This window comes from Stegodyphus dumicola, chromosome 5 (assembly GCF_044657685.1).
Source record: "Stegodyphus dumicola isolate Sdum_Otavi_A_Nest chromosome 5, ASM4465768v1".
In the NCBI taxonomy this organism is placed as follows: domain Eukaryota; kingdom Metazoa; phylum Arthropoda; class Arachnida; order Araneae; family Eresidae; genus Stegodyphus; species Stegodyphus dumicola.
Window position 1 is genome coordinate 33997598 of NC_140772.1, and position 14660 is coordinate 34012257.

Genomic DNA, 14660 nt, shown 5'->3' on the forward strand with positions numbered 1-14660 from the left:
GCGCGCACAGTTTAAAACATTCTGTGTCATAATTAAATTCCATATTTAATATATAGCTTTTATAAAATTTGAAAACTACTGTGAACCTAAAATTCTAAAAATTTCATGTTAAATTTTTATTTTATTTTGAGTTGAGTTTATAAAATGTATTTTATTAAAAAAAATTTAATGTTTTCGTCCATAAAATTTTTCAATATTAAAATATTCATCAGATTGTTTGTTCAGTTAGGAAATAGTGTCCATATAAAGAATTTCATGAAATTTCAAGTATGTACCATTAGCCATTTTAAAAATATCATGCGCGCAATGTGGAAATATGGCGAAATATTTTCTCACAAAGAGGATTAAATTACAAAAATATTTGTGGCAACACAAACTTTCTGGTTATTAGTTTCTAATGCAGCTATATTGTGTAGTCAGCTGTAAAAAGTTGGAAGTAATTGCTTTTAAAATAAATAAAATATCCCATTTCTTGCAACAGTCACATATTCGAAGATCATGAGGGGTTTCAGGTGTATGAGTCCCCTTAAATTCAGCCTCAGTCCGATTTCTCTACTTCTCCGTTTGTGAATGAAATCATAATTGAAGATGCAGCCCCAGATAAGGTGAGCTCTGATATTTTTATTTAACTATACATAGAATTTATTACTTATCTCTACCTTTATTCTTTATTTAATTTTAATTATTAATTAATTTATTTATTTTTGTCTTTTCGAATGGCCTTCGATAGGGCTCCAGTACTTCTAATTTTAGAAATTATTTCCTCTGTGTACCCTACGAAAGTATTCATAATATATGTGATCTGATTTATACGCCAGCCGATACTACACAATACGCAAAACTTTTCATAACATTGCTTCTCATCACAATACCCACAAGCTTTATAAATAACTATCTTTTTCACGGTTGAGGAACAACAATAACCAGGATCACGTGAACAGCTTGTTTGAAATAATTCTGTCTGGACACCATTTTTCCCCCCTCCTTTTCTTTCCTCTTTGAATAAACGCTTGAATGCCTACGAATTTTACTTATTAGTAAAAAAGTCGTGCATGACGTCACGGCTTGGGTTAACTACCACTGCATGTACTCTACGCCAGTTAACTTTCAGGCACCCGTTTTTAATGCTCGTCATTGATTATTTTCCACTCTTTCATTTGCACGATGTGTAATAAGACTTCCAAAACAACATACACCAGAAGTAGGAAGACTCGGAGTTACTTTCCTCAATAAAGTAATTTATAATAGTAACATTAAATTTAAAAACTGCACAGGTTTACTCTGCGGAACAACTTTATATATTATATATATATATCAATAAAAATGTATTATATGTAAAAAAATTACAATGAAATAAGCAATATCCCTCAATACAAATATTAATTATCCTAATAAATAAATTAACCAACTTCCTGCTGCAAAATCTTAAGAATTCAAATGGTATAAAAGAAGTTAAGAAATTTGTTTCCTAAAAATAATCATGCAAAACCTTTTCATATAATTAAAACATAATATAAAAAAATTACTATGAAATAAGCAATATTCCTTAATACAAATATTAATTATCCTAGTAAATAAATTAACCTACTTCCCGCTGCAAAATCTTAAGAATTCAAATGGTATAAAGGAAGTTAAGAACTTTTATTTCCTAAAAAAACATATTCGACTATAACATATTCGATATAAACATATTCGATATAAAACTTTTCGATATCTTAAAAACAGTGAAATAGGCAATAAATAACATGATTTAAAAAAACTCTGCAAAGGAAAGTATAATTAATAATATTTTATCTCATATTTTCAACAGTCAGCAGTCCAGTATACAAAGCATTGACCAAAAAACTGTTGCCAAAACTACATTTCTAAAATAATGAAACTATTCAAAATGACGCGATTTCATCAAAAAAGATAAAATTAAAAAAAAATCTCATTCGAATTTTGAAAAAAATCGCTTCGAGGTGCACTGGCTCTTGTCTAGATGCATATATGTACCAAATTTCGTCCTGGGTCTATTAGCTTACACGCACCACGAACGAAAGACACATACACGGACATATTCTTTCTTTTATTATATGTAGAGATAACTCAAAAACAAACTTTTTGAATTTCACTTTGACGTGTTTCTCTTCTAATTTATGTAAACAAACATTCATACGGAACATCACCTCTCTGAGAATGACTATTTACACAAGATACCAAAATCATCTGGAATGAAATAAATTTTGCAAAGTACGAAGGCTATCTATCTAAGGGAAGGGATGTCTTCGTAAAGGGTTTTGAAACTGTCACACTTTCGAGTTACACACGGAGAAAACTACGAAAACATAGTTATCGTACGCGAGGATCTGAACTAGAGTTGGACTAACAGTTTTACCATTTTGCCGCTAAAAGTCATCTGAAACAGTAAGTGGTCCTACGAAAAGTTTCGTAATATTAAATAAAACAAAACAAAAACAACATACCAAAAAAAAAAAAAAAAAAAAACAGTGAATTCTTTGTAATACGATAGCTCATGATTCCAAACGAATTTGGTCTCTTGTGAACATGGTAGTCTTATAAAGGTTGTAGAGACATTAAGTATATTTTTGGAAGCCGGAGAGATATGGTCACTTTACTTAACCTGTTCCGCCAAACTAAGTTAATGGCACTACAGGGTTAGGAAGTCATCCTAGTCATTGCTAGCAATCTGACGGTTAGGTCGCCTTTCTACATTTTACATTAATCTTTAAATTCTTGGATATAATTATTTTCATTCACTTGCTTCATTATCTCTAAGATGTCCTTGTTGCAGTAATAGTCCGTGAACAGTCTATTCACAGGACATGTGATGCAGTCGGAAGGATAGAACTGCTATCGAAAGTGCTCTGTCAGAGGGCAGGAGAGCAGGTAATGAAGTGCGTCCGCATCTAAGCCGGAGAGATGAAAAATTAGCAACGCCTTCGCCGGGAATCGAACCACTGACCTCTGGAATACCAGCCCAGCGTGCAGAACCACTACACCACGAAGGCACGCTAGGAAAGTGTGAGAAATACCTTATATACTCTCCTTTTTAAAGGGCGACTGGGGTTTTTAGGGGACCTAATCGCCAAATCCTGGGTGTGGAGAATCCTCATCCAACACCCTTTTAGTTCGGGCGCCAGTGTAGATACATTGGGTATTTTTTGGAAGCAGGCAAGATGAAAAATTAGCAACGCTTTCGCCGGGAATCGAACCACGGACCTCTGGAATACCGGCCCAGCGTGCAGAACCACTACACCACGAAGGCACGCTAAGAAGGTGGGAGAAATACCTTATATACTTCCCCTTTTAAAGGACGACTGGGGATTTTAGGGGACCCAGTCGCCAAACCTGAGTGCGGTAGAAATCCTCATCCACCGCCCTTTTCGTTCGGGCGCCACTGTAGAGACATTAGGTTAATATTTGGAAAAGCCCAACGAAGGCACGCTAGGAAAGTGGGAGAAATACCTTATAAGGTGATTTTGTGTAGCGGCCATGCTCATTCTCTGTATCGTTCCAGTTTTAGTATATGTATGTACTGCTGAAGCAAATGCCCAATGCCGATGTTTATTTACATTTTTATTTTCAAAGAAAGGTTTTCTTAGAATGTTGGCCGTCACGAGACAATTATGCATTGTACCCCATATTTATTCGTTTCCAGGACGCAGCCTTTAATTTCAAAAACAAGAACAGAGAGGAAAGATTTTATGTTTTGATGTGGCTAGCACACAATCTCCTGCTAATTCCATGTTTTAAATAGCAACGAGATTTAAGTAACTTTACTTAAATCCAGTTGCTTAAATCCAGGAACTGGTTGATCGTTTATAAATAAAATCTTATATGTTTACAAACTTTATGACTCAGTGTTAATTATAAACACTATTCGTTTTTTATTATTCTCTTCTCCCATAAAACCCGCCAATAAAATACCTCCAATTATTATTTCTGAAGAAAACGTTAACTGGAAAGAGTTAAAAAAAAGCAAACTAAACCATTTTGCAAGAAATTTATAATAGGATATATAAAAGAAGAAAATTTAAATATGGAACTTCACGATTCTGAGGATTATCGTAATGTTACGAGATTTTTCAACGAAAGAGGCATTTCATATCATACTTAAAGCGTTCAAATCTAACAAACCAATCAAGACTGTGATTAAGAAATTGCTGTCAAAAACCGATATTGCCAATATAGAAGAAGAACTACAAGCTCAGAACACCCTACGCATCAAAGAAAGACAGAATTTAAAAATAGTAATGTTAATCGTCGTCTAGTGTTTCTGGAGGAAATCCGTAGAAATGAGGAAGGGAAAGGAAAAAATGACTTAACGTACTTTCTAGATATGAAAGTTATTGTTGAAGCTTATCGCTAAAACTAGGTCCGATCCAATCTCATAAATGTCAAAAATACGGGGGTAGACAAAACACATGTTATAACAAACCAGTCTCATATCCCCCCGCATACAGTGTGTCCAAAAGACACAAAAAATATGGTCAAACTTTCACAAGAGAAAAACAAATTCCAGAAATAAAACATAATGGAAATGAATTTCCAAAATTAACTTAAACTGTGGAAACCAAAATTAATCCAGGACGTAAAAATTTGAAAGCAACCCGCAACGAAGAAACTGAAATGGCAACCAGTCACGGATTATTACACCACAATGGGACAGGAAACTATTTTATTCAAGCATGCTGCTTTAACAGTTCCTTCCATGCCAATGGAAGCAAAAAGTAAATTTATGATTTGTAAGACTTTCTTAAAAAACAAAATGTGAATGTACTTTCTCTTAATGAGACTCATCTAAGATCCTGCGATCGTTTCAAGATCTAATATTATCAAATAATTCGCAGTTATCGTGCCCCATAACTGAGGAGATGGTACTGCGTTATTTATTAAAAATCATCTTAAGTTTTCCAGATGCATGCTCCTTACTCCACTGTACATAGAAACTACAGCAGATCTGATTTACAAGAAAACAAATTAAGTACACATAAACCTGTGCTAACCTCCCAACCTTAATAGCTGGGGATTTCTAACTAAAAATAAACCTGACTGGAATTCTAGACATCTCAACACAGATAGTAGAATTCTGAAGAATTTTACTGCACAGAACAACATAAAAATTGTAGGACCAAATTCTCTCACCAGAATAAATTACAGTGCTTCGACAGAAGTCTTAGATGTACTTTCATAAAAGGGTTTCAATATACTCTACACTTAGAAATAGAAATACGATCAGACAACTTTCCAGTGAATTTCTCCTTTTATGGATTCCATAGCAATGACAATGGTCCTAACTGTGTTCATAACTCATTACTGTGTGTGGCAGTTATGGTACTGATTTGGGTCCTAGTGATTTTAAAAAATTCTGCAAAAGCATGTAAACTCATTAGGCTAGTTAAGTTATAGATTAACTTGCCTCCTTCATTGCGCTCAGTCTTAGCGAGTAACACAGGAAGAGGCTGACTCTTCTTCGATTATTTTTATTAATTGTCGAACAGTTTTCGCTGGAATTTCTTTATCTAGTAGTACCTGTTTGATATAGGGTTTGTGTCTTTCGAGAGTTTTTTATGACCGTATGTATAGGCTTGTTTTTCAACAGCGGAAACGAATAATATAAGTTTTCTCTAGCATCAAAGTCAACAGTTACTTTGCATCTTCATTGAAAACGCTAATAATCAGATTCATTTCTTTAGGATTTCCAGTGACATTCTTTATCCCTAGAGCCTCTATTTGGTCATTTAGGATTTTCCAACCTAAAGATGCAATTGGAGGAATTTTTCCGGCACGTTTTCGTGCTTTTATAAATCTATCGTTTGAGTCAGGAAGATCTCTAAATATGCGCAGATGTCGCAATTCTAACCGGAAGTATTCTATTTCACGTTATGGGGGGTTGTGATATTTCCTCCCACCTTATATTCTGGAGAAAGAACGCAATTAAAATCACAATATGTAAAGTTACAAGTTCAGTCTTTAGAGAAACTTTACAATTCGTCCATGTCTGCGTCTTAACAAGGGACGTTCTGGACGGTCTTTTGCAGGGATTGTACTACCAAACACATCTGGAGATTCGGGATGTCTGTATCGAAGATGACATTCTTTTTAAAAGATATACGAGTTGGTGAACTGTTTGTTTGTCCTGAAAGTGATTTCTAGCTAAGCTGAATTCTCCTCTCATCTTCAATTTCAAGGGGGTTGGTACGGCCTAAAGAGTTCGTTATGCATCGTCTTTATTCCAGCAATACGAATATTTTTGTCTTGTCCGGGTTTAAGTATTTTGGCCATGAGCCATTCTACTTGTTTACTGTTGTCACTTCCAAAGAGAACATCTTGAGCTACTGTATAGGTGGTTTGGTGTTTTCGACTGGAGTAAGATTTCAGTTGACCCAGGTACTCTATACGAAATATTTCCATTAGGTCTTGTTTAAATTTTTGATTATAGCGAAATCTTTTTTTAAATTATTTGAAAAGGTATAATTCAGATAGAGATTCAGTAAGTATTCTTTTAAAAATAAAAATGGCTGGTCAACGTCTTCCGACAGATAAGTCAAGAAACGGCCATTAATTATATATTCTGCTTCGCACAAGATGGTAATCAGCTCATCATAATGTAGTCAGACTCGCCATAATACTTTTCTTAAAGTTCTCTTCGCCATTCTAGTTAACCACTCGCACCATCCTCCCCGCCAGGTGACGGTAGGAGGGATGAAAAGCCACTGAAGCCAATCCCTGTACCTTTTGCCTTTCTATACAACGGAAAACATAGTTGCTCCCCACAAGATTCGTACCGTTATTAAAATATATGTACAAGATTCTCCGTCATCTAAACGAGAATCCTCGAGAGGCCGACAGGAAAGTTTCATCTTCGGTGAACATTGGAAGAGAGCTCCGTCCTTTAAGTTAGAAGAGGTCTCCGGACCCCCAAAGAAGAGGGCTCCGGCGTCTTTTTATGTAACTGAACCACACTTTCAGCAGAAAATTCTTTCCATCTCGAAAATTTTATACTAATAAAAAGTGAGCCTTTAAATCGATTATAACTTCTGATTGCATGCCTAGGAAAAAAGCTTGTACGGAGGTTGAAACTTTTAAATACTCCTTCCCACATTAAGGGCTTCTTGGCTATTTCCCTAGGGAGCGCTTTAATTTATGCCAGGGGATGAATTTTTCGACCCCGAAAGTACTAGAAGTGACCATCCAGGTCGTACACATCTAAGTCTAGTGACTTTGATGACTAGTGACTTAGACGACGAAAAGACAGCCCTCTTGAAAAGATGTAAAGAAATACGGGAGACGAAACTACAATTACATCGGCACAGAAATTGTGGTCAGAAAGTGCTGGACTCTTCTCTTTTTGATTTCATACCAACACATCCTCCGTTAAAGCTTCCTTTATGCTCTATTACTGTATAAGGTATTTCTTCCGCCTTCCTAGCGTGCCTTCGTAGTCTAGTGGACAGCAAGCACACTGAGCAGGTATTTCAGAGGTCCGTGATTCGATTCCCGGCGAAGGCGTTGCATATTTTTCATCTCTCATGCTTCCAGCAATTAACCTAATGTCTCTACAGTGGCGCCCGAACTAAAAGGGAGTTGGATGACGATTCTCCTCATCCAAGATTTGGCGATTGGGTCCCCTAAAAACTCAGTCGCCCTTCTTTGAAAGGGGGGTATATAAGGTATTTCTTTCTTCTTCCTAGCGTGCCATCGTGGTGTAGTAGTTCTGCACGCTGGGCCAGTATTCCAGAGATCGATGGTTCGATTCCCGGCGAAGGCGTTGCTAACTTTTCATCTTGCCTGCTTCCAAAAAATACCTAATGTCTCTACAACTGTTTCTAGTATTTTCTCTATTCTCATTAGTAGCGCTTTACAGTTTTATCTTTCGTTCATTCGTGGGCTGGAAGGAAAAAGAATGGCCTTTGTTTCTGTCATCTTTGAAACAAAGGCCATTCTGTGCCTTTTACTGCACATTCAGAACATAAAGTCAGCCGCCCCAGCTCCGTTGTTCCTTAGTTTTTGAGTTAATTGCAATTCCAACCAGAACCGCAAATAAGACGAGGCCCAGTGTTTCATTATTTAACATTGTCATTAATTTAATAATTTATTAAATTTTCATATATCTCAGAATTAGGCATAAACAACAGAATTCATTTTGTTTCTGAAGAGGTATCTGTTTGACTGCCTTCGAAATCTATAGTTTTGCTCAAAATTTAAGCCAAAATACGATTTCTCTTTTACCTAACTTTGAGTTTTACAATGGCGTGCTTCTTTTTTAATTTTTGTTTACCTGCTTACATTTTATTAAATTTTAATTTCAATTATTTTAATTATAAATTATTTAGTTATTTAAAGGATTAATTCTTTTAACATTTAACTGTTTATTTTTGTTCTCATGACGGCCTTCCAGAGCACCGGCACTTCTAATTTTAGAAAGCCTTGGTCGAACAGAACTTCTCGACGAAATATCCGCTGAATTATGATTTCTAGGAACGTGATGCTGCCAGTCATCAGGATGAGACAACTCTCTTATTTCCTGTACCTTATTGGTGATAAAGATTCCCAATGTTCGTCTCTTTTGATCCAACAAGGTACTGCTAAAACCAATATAGTAGTAGGTTACTCACACACACACACACACACACACACACACATACATTAAAAAAAAAAAAAAAAAAAAAAAAAAAAAAAAAAAAAAACTGAAATGTTTTAGATTTTAAATTACGTCCAAAGGGGCGATTTTTAACATTTTGTGTGTTACCTTTCTTTATTAAATATCATGTTCCTCGCACTTAAACCACAAGATCCAGTGCAACAGCAATATCGCAAAATAGTTTTAAAACGAGCATATCTTTAGAATTTCCGATACAGAGACTCACGCGCTGGAGATAAAAATGTTTTTTCTGCACAACGTTGCCATTGCTCGCTTTGAAATCCTTGAGTTTGTTAATCAAAAATTCGTCAAAGTTTTAAAAAATAGGAAATCGATCATAAAACAAATTTCAAATTTCAAATTTGGTCTTCCACATGCTCACATTCGTTGGAGGATTACGTTATTCAAAATTCGATGACTCTATGTACCGTTATTTTATGACAATGTGAGAAATATACATACATTTACGCAGATTTTCATTATTTAATTTCTTCAAATATAATGCAGGACTCTAACATTTTGTGGCAACAGTTTGAAAAGTGAACCGACGTTTATGAGTCCGACGCAAAATCGCAAAACGAAAACAATAGTCCTTCAGGGACAAATCCCTTTGGACAAAAAAAAACTTTATATATATATATATTTTTTTAATATTAGCAGCTAAACCACAGTTTAAATTGCGCCGGTATTTCTTAGTTTTGGGGATAAATCCTAATTCTAGCCGGAGCGCACCGGAGCCCTAGAACAAGAAAGCTCCGGCACTTCTTTTATGTAACTGAAAAACAATTTCAGTAGAAGTTTTATCCCGAAAATTTTATTTTTAGCCATAAAAGTCTATTAAAAATCGCTCATTAAATTTTAATTTATCTCTTTACACTTTATTTAATTTTAATTTCAATTATTTAACTCTTTAATCTTTATTTATTTAATTATTTTAATAATTAAATAATTAATAAATATTAATTAAATAATTTTTAATGAGTTTGGTAATAATCAACTATTTAATTTTAAAATTATTATTAATGATTTTAATAGTCATTTTATTTACTTATTTACTCTTGTTCCTCTTTCCATGGGGACTGGTGTTCAGTTTGCAAAGTCCCATTGTGTTTAGTACCCTGTTTTGCTGGATATCACTCCACAGCAGGAATTTAAATTCTTATTTTTATATTTAATTTATTGCGTTTTTAGTTTAATATGTATGTAATATATGCTTATGTTAACCAAATAAACAAATATTAGTAATAAAATTTTCAATTTTATAAAATAAACCCATCTTTTTCATGAAATATCTTACCAGCGCAACTTACTCTGTGATTGACGAATATACTCGTTACGGCTCGGTTCTGGCGACACAAAACGGTGCGCACTCTTCAACGAGGGCGCCATAGTTAACTGGTTAAATGAGTTAGTTACAAGGGTAATAAGAAAGCAGTTTTATCTGTATGCAAAGAAATACTATTAAAAACTTTTCTTTTATTCTCGCTGCACAATGGTTAACTTTTAGTCCATTTTCAAGTTTTAAAGTTTTATTTCATATTTAGGAAGCTAGTTTAAATTTATTATTCCTTCGGTTTATAAATATTTGTATTTACCCTTTTGCATTTTACATAATTATTTATTGTTTTTATTTACATATTTATTTCTCTTCCTTCTTTTCTCACGGTCTCTTAGAGTTTCGGCACATCTAACTTTAGATAATTAAATCCTAGTTATAGTGACTTATAAGGATTCTAAGACTATATGATAGATTCTGACTTCGTGCTGTTAAACGAATCTCTTTAGCAGTTGTAACGGATTCCCAACTGAGCACCACCAGATTTCTACACCAAACAGGAAGAGAAACATGCCTCAGTGTGAAACTTAAAATTAAGGAAACCAGCAACCTATTTTGGCGTAGGTTTGGAAATAATAATTTCGATGGCGATTAAACTGAAGCAAAAAATATTTTTTCAAGAACAAAGTTTTCTTTTTTTTGGCTTCTGAAGAATAAGGGCTTGTGTCTGATTGCCATCGAAATCGAGAGAGTTTTATTTGAAATCTATGCCAAAATAGGTTGCTGTTTGTTTTAAATGTTTAGATGTACATGATTTTGATCTTCCGTGAAGATGGTCGTTTTAAAGAGGTTATATTCAGTGTGATATGTGTGTTGTTAGAAATACTTGTCGCTTTCAGTGGCAGTCACAAAGAAGCGGTTCACGATATCCTTGCAAAGAATGATGTCTTGAAAATTTTATTTTTAAACTAGTTTTTGAAATCAAGAAACTGAAGGTAATTTAATAACAAAACAAATTCTCCCTGTTTGTAAACACAATTTAGGTATTTCCAAACTGAATTAATTTAGTTTTCCCGATTTATTAGTTAACGAAACTGAACTGTGCAAAAGAATAAAAAAATAAGAATGTCACTCGTATACAAACTTCCATCATTAATTTTATTACTTTATAAGGGTTTCACTCCATTCGAAAGAAAGAAGTCATAGAAAGAATAAGTTTGCCAGTGAAGTAATCAAATACGAAAAGCTTTTCAGTTGCCTTAAGTAGTCGGTTTTCTTCTTATTTTTAAATTTTGTTGTTCTTCTTCTGTCATTTGGTAAATGTGGCCTCCTCATCCCGCTGCTCCGCAATCCCGTGGCAAAGGTCGCACACATACGAAACAAAGAACTTAGGTCTAAGACAGATGTCCGCAACCTTTTTGTCCCTAAGGCAGTGCAGTGTTTACGTATTAGCTATACAAGCTATAGCTTAGACACCCGCTTTCTTAGAGCCCCCAAACCCTCTAGGTATCCAAAAATCATATTTTGCACAGATAATATCTGGACTTATAAAAAGCCCTACATCTCAAATAGCTTAGGGCCTTATCAAGTCTAAATCTGACCCTGGCCTAAGAGCACATTCTAGAATATTTGTTGGACGGCGGGCACCATTTACTTTTTCAAGAGGAATTTATAGTACACTCACGTTTGTGAAAATTGCAACACCATGAAGGACTTACGCGAGTGAGCTGAAATTTTCAGGAAATGCAAAGTAGCGCATAATATGCAAATGATTAGAATTGCAAATCCGTAGCGCATGCGTATGCTGAGCAGCGCCCTCTGAACGGTTGATGGATCCGAATAGATAGACGGCTGTAGCGAGGCGTGTATGGTTATCGGTGGTTATCTGCTAGTGGTAAACGTTAACTCAATCTGTACTTATGCCTCGTCGACGAAAGAGAGCGAGATTTGAACAACTTACAGAGTTTGAACGAGGGAGAATCATCGGCCTTCGTGAAGCTGGATTGTCGTATCGTGCAGTAGCCTCTCGTGTGCAGCGTAACAGCAGCACAGTGATGCGCGTTTGGAAGCAGTGGACGGACGAGTGTCGGACAACTCGGAAATCCGGGAGTGGACCCCGAAATGTGACGTCAGCTCGCGATGATAGACACCTGGTCCGCATGGCGCGGACGGACCGTACAGCTTCCTCTAGACAATTGGCAGCACTGTGGTCAATAGCTACAGGTGTTTCATTGTGTGCTTCATCAATTCGTAGACGTCTGCTGCAGTGTGGACTGCGCGCACGGACTCCTTTATACAGGATCCCCCTAACGCACGACCATCGCCGCCTGCGGCTACAATGGGCCAATCAGCATAGAGACTGGCGTGCTGATTGGCAGCATGTCGTGTTTTCTGACGAATCCCGCTTTAATTTGTGGTACCATGATGGCCGCATTCGTGTCAGACGCTATGCCGGTGAACGCCACCTTCCGGAGTGCATTATCGAACGCCACAGTGGACGAACACCCGGAGTTATGGTCTGGGGCGCCATAGCATATCATAGACGATCTCAATTGCTACGAATTGTGGGCAATCTGAACAGCAACCGGTATATCCGTGAAGTTCTACAGCCCGAAGCTGTTCCCTTCCTTCAAAGCTTGCCAGGCGCTGTATTTCAACAGGACAATGCCCGCCCTCATACTGCTCGGATTGTTAAATCCTTCTTTGCAGCGCAGCAGGTACAGCTTCTTCCTTGGCCTGCGTGTTCCCCGGATATGTCGCCAATTGAACATGTGTGGGATGTCATTGGTCGGCGTCTTGCTCGTGATCCTCGTCCTGTTGCGTCTGCAGACGAACTTTGGGTACGCGTACAAACGATATGGAATGCTTTTCCTCAGTCAGACATTCAAACTTTGTTTGACTCCATGCCACGTCGTGTAGCAGCACTTATTGCGGCGCGTGGTGGCCACACAAAATACTGATTCTGATCTCTTGTTCTTGTTTGTTTGCTTTGAACATTTAATCATTTATTTGTACCACTACCACTCAACTGTGTATTAAATTGCATTCAATTATGACGATTCCTTCTTGATGTTGCAATTTTCACAAACGTGAGTTTAGTTGGATAGAGTTAATAATACGTCGCATTTCGTTTTCTGCCGATATCCGTGCTGGACGCAATTTCTATTTCATTAAAAGTGAGAAAACTTTTACATAGAATTTTACTAAAAATTAAACCATTTTTATTGTGATCGCTCATGCGGCGTGCACACGTTAAACGATCAGCGGGCGCCATGGAGCCCGCGCGCATAGGATTGGGAATGTCTGCTCTAGGAACTCCCCCACCTTCTTTGTACACCCAAGTATTGGCACAACTCTTCAGATGATGGGGTTGGCAACATAGTTTGAAGACCCCTGTGACCATAGCGCGCAGTTCAACTCGTGGTAAAGTGAGATTAAAAAAGTATTTAACATTCCGGTAAATGACATTTGAATGCACAATTAAATCAGCGTCTTACAGTGACACTTGGAATATGCTCATTGAAAATCTTTCACGTTGCAGGCAGAATCGCTGCCATATTACCCAAATAAAGTAATCGTTATCATTTCCCAAAACGTGTTTCTTTGTGCAAGTGCAAGAGTGTCCAGCAAAATTTAAAATGAAACTGAATATTCTCAAGTATGTGTTATTTTTGCCGTCTGCATTTAATCCTTTATAAAATTTTAATCAGTTCGCAGCAGAATTTCCGTTACATATTTACCTTTATAACATTCAGTAAATTTCAGATTTAATTGTTTACTATTCTTAAGTCTTTGTTTACTGTCATCGAATTTTGTTTTGTTTAATTCAAAGCTTCAACACTTTTTTTACTATGATTAAGAAATTGAGAGTTTTGATAATCAAACTCAAATATTTAATAAAAAATATAAAATTAGATTTAGGAATTCTAATTTGTATATTCTGAAAAATTTGATAATTTGAAACTAATGCCATAAAAGTGGATTTCATATAAACTATTTGATAAAAATGTGTAATAATCCTTAAATTAACTGTCGAAAAAAATTTGTCTTCCTAGTAGAACCCTGTAATGTGTGAATACAGCTATTTCAGAAAACACAAGACAGTTATTTTAAGAATTAAAGAGAGAAATAAAAAATTGCAATTCCAAAGATATGTATTACATAATATTCATACTTCTATACAATGAACTAAAGTGCACCCTAAAAAAGACAACCACTTAACTGTTAAGATAATTATGGTCTTTCCTGAAGGTGGTTATGTTAGAGAGATAATGTTCAATACAGATGTAATAGGTTTGTGCTTTTGAGAATTCAGAGAAAGAGTTTATCATAAAAAAGAATTTTGCATCTAAGTGATAATATCTTGTGATTTCTTATCATTTTCTTCTTTATCTATTCATTCTTAGTCAGTAGAATTAATTTTTCGGCTATTTTATCTGTTTAATGCTGCATTTATCCATTTTTGCTTTATATTTACAGATTTCCACTGATTGAGTTATGAACTTGTGTGTAAGGTACTGTTGTTAGATTTTAAATAACCAATCATTTATGATCCAGGAACAAATTAATCAATTTAACATTTATTCATAGGGAAATACTGTTTTGATTTATGAAGTCTTCAGGAATGAATTTAATGCAATGTGAATAGAAGCCAGTATACCACAGAAAGTTCACTAGAAAGGCATCCCTAATCTTAGGTAGATAGACCTCATGGCTTTGCCATATTCAATTAACCTA

General features: G+C 35.7%; 1 long non-coding RNA gene across 2 annotated transcripts in view; it reads right to left on the bottom strand.

Moving 5' to 3' along the window:
* Positions 1–14660, bottom strand: part of LOC118183234 (uncharacterized) — an 83646-nt gene that overhangs the window by 49165 nt on the left and 19821 nt on the right. The gene's annotated exons all lie outside the window — the stretch shown is intronic.